Source organism: Rutidosis leptorrhynchoides, chromosome 4, assembly GCF_046630445.1.
Source record: "Rutidosis leptorrhynchoides isolate AG116_Rl617_1_P2 chromosome 4, CSIRO_AGI_Rlap_v1, whole genome shotgun sequence".
In the NCBI taxonomy this organism is placed as follows: Eukaryota; Viridiplantae; Streptophyta; class Magnoliopsida; order Asterales; family Asteraceae; genus Rutidosis; species Rutidosis leptorrhynchoides.
In genome coordinates this window covers 88518162-88525994 of record NC_092336.1, presented here as the reverse complement: position 1 = coordinate 88525994, position 7833 = coordinate 88518162, and positions in this window count along the sequence as shown.

The following is a 7833-nucleotide window of genomic DNA, read 5'->3' as shown; positions in this document are numbered from 1 at the left end:
TAATGTATTTACTTGTGCGAAATGCGATGTGGGTTTTAAGTTCGGGTATGCGATACCACATCGTGTTGGCGTGGGATGAGGGTTTAAAGTTCGGGTATGCGATACCTCATCATCATGTGTGGCATGTGATATGGGTTTAAAGTTCGGGTATGCGATACCATATCATCATGTATGTTTGCGGGCATGAAGTGTGGGTTTTAAATTCGGGTATGCGATACCACATTTCACGTAACGGGGGGGGGTTTTAAATTCGGGTATGCGATACCATCCAAGGGACTAGTGATGCATACTAGTGGCGTCTGTGTGGCTAGCGGTTCAATCGCGAGAATCGTTCCCTTTATACGACTTGTTAACCATGGTTATGTGTTGTAGTGTAACATATTATATTGTTCGAGTTATATGCTATTGTTTGTGCTAGCTTGCGTATTGGAGATTTAGCGTTATACTTTGCGATGGTATGCTAATTATATTACTAGCGTGTATGAGGTAAATTGTGTAAGTGATTGCAAGTAAGTAGGTTATATATGTATGTGCATACTTATTGCACTCACTAAGCGTTAGCTTACCCCTCTCGTTGTTTACCTTTTTCAGGTATTGTGTTATGAGGCTAGCTAGTTGTTAGACTAGTTGCGTAGGAGCGCTTGGGCTCGATGGGGTAGCTTTTGGATATACGGGCGCGGATTGGGGATTTGGTAGTCCCCGAGATTATGCTCTTGGTACCGAGTTGGGTTATAGAATCCTAAGTCGTCTAAATGTAAATTGGGATTGAAACTTGTATTTTGTACAAAAGTCGTAAAACGGCCAATGTGGGCACGGTGTTGTAAAACTCGTTTTAATATTGGAACTTGTTAGTTTTATCTAATATTATATGTTGTGAAAAGCGTTTCGTCTAAAAGTGTCGGGAAGTGGGAGATCTTTAATTAAAAATTGGAAATTTCGGACAGAAGCTGACCAGGCCTTGTGCGCACCGCGCACAGGCAGTGGAGCTCGTCGCGCACCCTTCTGTCATATATAAAAAAAAAATTGCTGCGTATTCGGTTGGATAACGGGTTGAGTCATTACAAGTGGTATCAGAGCATAGTCTAAGGGAATTAGGTGACCTGGAAATAGGTGCCTAGTCTTAGACTTATTGACGTTTATGCATTATATGCGGGACTTGTAGGAATACGGGTCAGACTGAGATTTGAAAGTGCCTAATCTAAGTAGGTGAACCTGGACATTGTCTTAGTGATAGTCACCTAGGTTGTAGGTTGACTTGTTGTTGCGGTGTACTTGTGTACATTTATTATTATATTGTATATAAGTGTATATATATACAGGTATCTATTTGGTGTGGTGTCCTAGGGATGAATCTATTGGAGAAATTCGAATGGTTGGTGTCTTTGAGTGATCAAGTTCACGGTAAGGACTTTGGTCATTCGGATACTAGGAGTTATCGTGTGTTATTTGGTGTGAATGTTGCGTCAGTCCGAGTAAAGTACTTTGCATGACCATGTGAAAATGGTAAGGTACGCATTTGTAATAGTGACCGATCACCATTATTATGAAAGTGTATCTTGACATCAAGCATGACATGACGAGTACCGAACGGAGGAAACGTGGCATGGTTGGGGTAGATTCGGGATGAATTAGGAATCGTTTATTGGTTCCTAGGATATAGTTGTCTCGGGTGATGTGCTTATTGTCACATCGGATTTGTTGTGAGTCGGAAATTGTTACGGTGGATTCGGTTAGTTAAGATGAGTGAGCAAACTCACGAGTTCAGCGTATACTTAGTCACCCTAAGTAATGGGTGCACTATTGAGATTGTTATTGGTTGTAGTTACCCATCGTAACTTGGGTGATCGATTAATGTGTGCGTGTGTGTGCGTCGAGGACTTGAATTCCTTATTGGGATGCAACAAGTCTAATGATTGTGGTATTGGGTTACACTCGGAAGAGTGTGCGGTTAGAGAATCGTGTAGGGATTCTAGTTGTAAGTCGCCTTAGAATTGGTGAGTCGAGGAATCTTCGGGTCGTTCAACTCATGTGAGTGAGACCCGTATGGCGATGATTGTGATAGTGAATTGTGGATTATAGGGTAACATTCCTAATGAAATACCCCTTGTTGTAGTGGTTGTGTCGATATGTGGAAGGGTGTAAGACTTGGTGGTTCCAATCACCTCTTAGTGTTAGACGGAAGGGTTCGTTAGGCTATATTTTTGGCCTTGTGGAAATTGCGGGTAGTGTGTGATTGCTAGCAACTTTGATAAGACAACAAACCGTAAGGTTTGTCGGGTAGGTATGACTTCGGGTCATTAATGTGGAGAGATAGGTGACATCGGATGTATGGAACCCAAAGACTGAGTTTCTTAATTTTGGTAGATTATGGTGGGAGTCTGCATGACACTGCGTCAGGTGCCCCTTTATACCTGCTAAGTGTAATGTTCAACTCCGGGAGTAGTGTGATCACTCTGTGCTTAGGTGACTGCGAGATACCCTTGGAAGCATCGAAGATTATAATAGTGATCGACGGGTGATAGTAATTTCGACGGTTTTGAAAGTCGAGTTTAAGAGCATTGCGGTAAATACTTCTTATGAAGGATGCATGCGTGAATCTTGTTGCTCTTAAGTGATAGATGGGTAAAGATGACCGGTGAGCCGATGATGGACTTAATGGTCGGTTAGGCCGAAGGTTGTGATGAAGCGTTGACATTGCAGTCGATGCAATTATTGTGTCGAATTGGTCACTCTTCTCCATGAGAGTGAGCAATTGTTGATAAAGGTTCGTTGCCTGAAAGGTCGGTGATCTCGACTGAGATGCACGACTGATTAATCGGAGTGGCATATGTTCAGGCATAGAGATGTATGTGGGACTTTGGTGGAGTTTGCTTTGCGAACGATTAAGACAGTTAATTGTGAATTGTGGTATGAAGGTGCAATGTTGTTGCGTGTACGACATCTCAAGTGATTGTGTATGACGGCTCTGAGAGCCTAAAGTGAATTTAAGGTGATTTGGTGTGTGTGATCAACGATGAGAATGGTCATGTGTGTCGTGGAATGACAATTCCGCAGGATGTTATCATCTTGGCGATGAGTATTAGTTTACAGTAATATAACTATGAACACCAGACTATCACTTAAACAATAAATAAGAATTATTAGTGCAGAAATTGAGAGAACACGATAATAGGATAGAAGACTAATGAAATTGATCGTGAAAAGTACATCTTCAAACCAAAACATACGATCCTATTTATACAGATAAACACCAAATCTGGAGATTTGGTTTCCAAAACTACTTCGCTATAAATAAGGAAAAGATAAACTAAAAATCAAACAAATTGGCTATTAATTCTAAAGTCAACTCTGGAGATAAAACTGAATCTTCAAAACATATCTTCTTAAACTTTAAGCATATCTCCAGAATAATCTTTAGCTTTGGCTTTAAGAAAGCTTCAACCGTTGACTTCAGCAGATTCCAGAGTCTGCAACTTCAGACTCTAAATCTCCAGATTCTAAAATCTGCAAAATACTTTTGACTCATCAGATTTTCATTTTCCCAACAATCTCCCCCTATCTGATGATGTCAAAACAACCTGTACACCTAATTAACCACCTTAGCATACACCTTTTCAATAAGCTTACACTTGCTCTTCATGTGAGGAATTTTCTTCAACATATTCAGCTTGCTATACAAGTGTTTCGACAATTGCACCCTAAAAGGAAATGTTTGCTCTGTTTCACACCTGGACAAAAGATTAATCAACATATCAATGCTTGCCTCTTCAAACTGATCACATCTAATTAACATCTTTTGATTTCCAGAGGTCTTTATCATCAAGCCATCCAAGTATTCAACATACTGGTCATCAACAAACTCCAAATGCTCAGGAACAGCATATCTTTCAATATGTCCCTTAACTCTTCTCTTTTTCATTTTCAGGTTAAAAGTTTCACAAAACACTTCATTATCTTTAGTACTAATGAATCCTTCTTCGAACACCAAGTGAACCAACATGCACACTCTCTTTAACACTTCATTCACAATAACTTGATCCCCTACATACTCCTTGATACAAACAGCAATGCCTCTTCATTCACAAAAACCTAAACGAACAATTTGATTCATTTTTACTCTTAACCTTCTGTCTGGCAAATGTGCCATTGTTAACAGCAAAATCACACCTTCAAACTCAGATTTTTCAACTTCAACTTTCACAACATCACCATCATATCTTCTGAATCTGAATCTCTTATTCATCTGAGCTCTGAGATCACCATCTGCTCTTTGTGTAGCAGCAACCAAAACACCACTAGAATTACCCTGCTTGTCACCAGTACCCTTATCAACAACATTCTCCCCCTCAATTTGTTGCTCCCCCTCAATGTGAGTCCTCTTAGATTGCTCCCCCTCAACACTTGCAATACCTGCATCTGCAACACCTGCATCATCTGACCTCTTTCTTTTCTCCCCCTTTTTGACATCATCTAAAGGCAGAGAAGATATGAACTTTCAAATTTAATTCTGTTGATTCTTGAGGGAACAAATATCAGATGCAAACCCAGTAAAACATTGTCTCAATTCATCAACACCAACCATTCTTTTCTCCAGCCCAGTCAACCTTTGATTAATCTCTGTGACAGACCCTGAACCACCTGTACTAGTCAACCCTTGAATATCCTCAACCAACCTCCTTACCTCCATCAACTCATCTTTAGAAACAAAATTATTATTAAAGTTAAGATTATTAATCTTAGACTGCACAACAGAAAGCTTGTCATCAAACTCCTTAGTCAACTTGGTCAAAGCCTGATGTAGACTAACCATGGAGACTGGTGCCTCAGTCTGAGAAGTAGTGCCAGTGGATGAGGGTAGGGTTGGTATGTCCTCACAGCCTTCCTGTTGTAAAGAAAGCTGATCTTTGGACATAGAAGATTTTGAGGAATGTATCTCACCCTGTGACATGAGTGTGATATTGGCAGCCTGTGCAAGAAGGTGTAAGGATGGAATATTTTGGGTGGGTAGTGGCAGACTTAAGTCTGGGGTAAAAGTTGGCTTGGCCATTTCAGTTGGGTTTTGGATTTGGTTATTTGAGTCCAGGATTGGGACTTATTCATGTAAGTCAACTGAGTGGGTTTCTTCAGTGACTGTAATGTGGGTATCCAAGTTAACTAACCTACCAGGTTCAGGTTGGGTCAAAGCACTCCTCTCACCAATCTCTAGCAGAGGTGATGGAGCAGTACGTGTAGCACTCTTCCTAGTGAATTTTTGAGGTGAATCCACAAGTGCATTATTATCTAAGGTTTTAGATATGGTGGTATTCTCTGTATGAACTGGTGGGTTCATAAGGTGGGTTGAGTGGGAAATTTGCTCAATAGCAGTGGGTGAAGATGGGTTAGAACGAGGTGGGATTTCCTCATCCATGTCTTCAGCCTGCTCTGTTTGTGAAACAACATGGGGTGGAGTTTGTGTGGGGGTAGAATCTGATTGCTCAGATTCTAAAGATGGGTGACCATTGTTGTGACCTTCTGCAGACCCTGATTGCTCAGATTCTGAAGAAGATGCCCCTGCAGACCCTGATTGCTCAGAATCTGTAGGTTGGTCTACACGGCCAAGATTGACCCAATGCAACATAGTAGGAGAAATAGCAACCTCTTGATCATTCACAATGTGGCTGTGAAACATTCTGACACTACATTCTGGAATAAAGGTATACTCATACACACGAAACACTTTAAGCCCATCATATAAAGCAGGAATCATAGCTTGTTCAAACATTAAACTTAAGAACCTGATAAAAGGCACATTATGATCTCTTGGAGTTTTTTCAGTGAGAAACAAGAGTTCATTGAAGATTAAACGTGCAAAATCAATATTCCTTCCTGTAACTATAGCATGAAACAGATGTGCCTCAAAATCATTAATCTCAGTCAGACTACCACACTTGAAGCTCAAACTTCTGATGACATTCGGCAACAAAAACATCCACCTTGGAGAGAACATACTAATCTTAACAGAAGAATTAGTTAAAGGTTGACCAACCATAGGAAAACAAGATCTCACAGCAGACCTTGACACAGTTCTAACAAATCTATCCTGAACAGGAAGATTCAAAGCAATTCTTAAATGATTTTCAGTAATAGTTAAAGAATTGTTACCATCTCTATAAGTACCAGTGATAGATCGAGTTTCTCTGTTCCCAATGCAAGTATAATAAAATTCTCCTAACATCTCTGGAAACATAATCGTTGTCTTGAATAAAGCTTCCTTCAAAGGGTGATTTCGCATGAACAATACCAAATCCTCATACCCTTCATTAGCAAAATTCACAGGAATAGTATCACAAGCAACCTTATTGTTAGCCAAAACCTGCACATCCTTCTCTCCTCTGATTTCTTTTGCCCTAATCATGTTATCGGTGGGAACAAGAACAAAAGGAATGAACTTCGAATTTACCATTAGCTTCAATCAAAAACTTGCAAGAACACGAGTGAATTATGAAAACCGAGAGAGGTTTTGAAGAAGATGATGATCGAATGAGAGGAATTAGGGTTTATGTTTGAAGATTAATTTGAAGAAGATTTTGAAGAAGAAAAATTAGGAGAGATATAAATACCTCTGACACAAAAATTTCAAAAAGTTACCATTAACCCCCTTCAAAATTTAACTTTTTACTTTAGAAACCCAAATAAAGAAAACCTCTATTGACCAAATAAGGAAACAAGTTTACAGTAAAAATACACAAACATAGTAAACTTTTCCAGACTCTAAATAACATGAGGTCATCCAAACTCTGAATATGACGTAATCCAGACTCTATTTTTTTTATTTTTTTTACAACAACGGTTTAGAGAGTATCATCACTGAACAATATTTCAATTGATGGATTTAACATTCCAAGTTATCCAAGAAGATAAAAATTCCTTTCCTCAGGAAGTGCTTTAGCGAAAATATCTGCCAATTGATCCTTAGTGCCAATATGCTTTAAAAACACTTTGCCCTTTTCAACACAATCGCGTATAAAATGATGCCTGATTTCAATATGCTTGGTTCTTGAGTGAAACAATGGATTCTCAGTAATAGCAATAACACTTTCATTGTCACACATTATTGGAGTGTTGGTCAATGTTAACCCAAAATCCAGAAGTTGATGTTGCATCCAAAGTAACTGAGCACAACAACTCCCTGCAACAACATATTCAGCTTCTGCTGTGGAAGTGGCCACAGAATTCTGCTTTTTACTAGACCAACTGACCAATTTTCCACCTAGCAATTGATATCCACCAGAAGTGCTTTTTCTGTCTAATTTGCAACCTGCATAGTCTGCATCTGTGTAACCAATTAGATCAAACCCTGAGTCTTTAGAATACCAAAGACCCAAGTTAGGGGTACCTTTTAAGTACCTAAAAATTCTTTTCACAGCTTTATAATGAGACTCCCTAGGATCAGATTGGTAACGTGCATAAAGACATGTAGCAAACATTATATCAGGTCTACTTGCAGTTAAATATAGCAAAGATCCAATAATACCTCTATAGGTTGATTGATAAGTGAGTTTTCTAGATTCATATTTATCAAGCTTTTCAGAAACACTCATTGGAGTTCTTAAAGAAGAACAATTTTTAAAACCATATTTAGTTAACATGTCAGAAATGTAATTACTTTGGTTAATAAAAATGCCTTCAGAACTCTGTTTTATTTGCAATCCAAGAAAATAGTTTAAAGTACATAAATTACTCATTCTATACTCTTCAGACATAATGTCAGAAAACCATTTTCTTAAGTGCGGATTTGTAGACCCAAAAATAATATCATCAACATAAATTTGAACAAGTAACACATCACCTTTG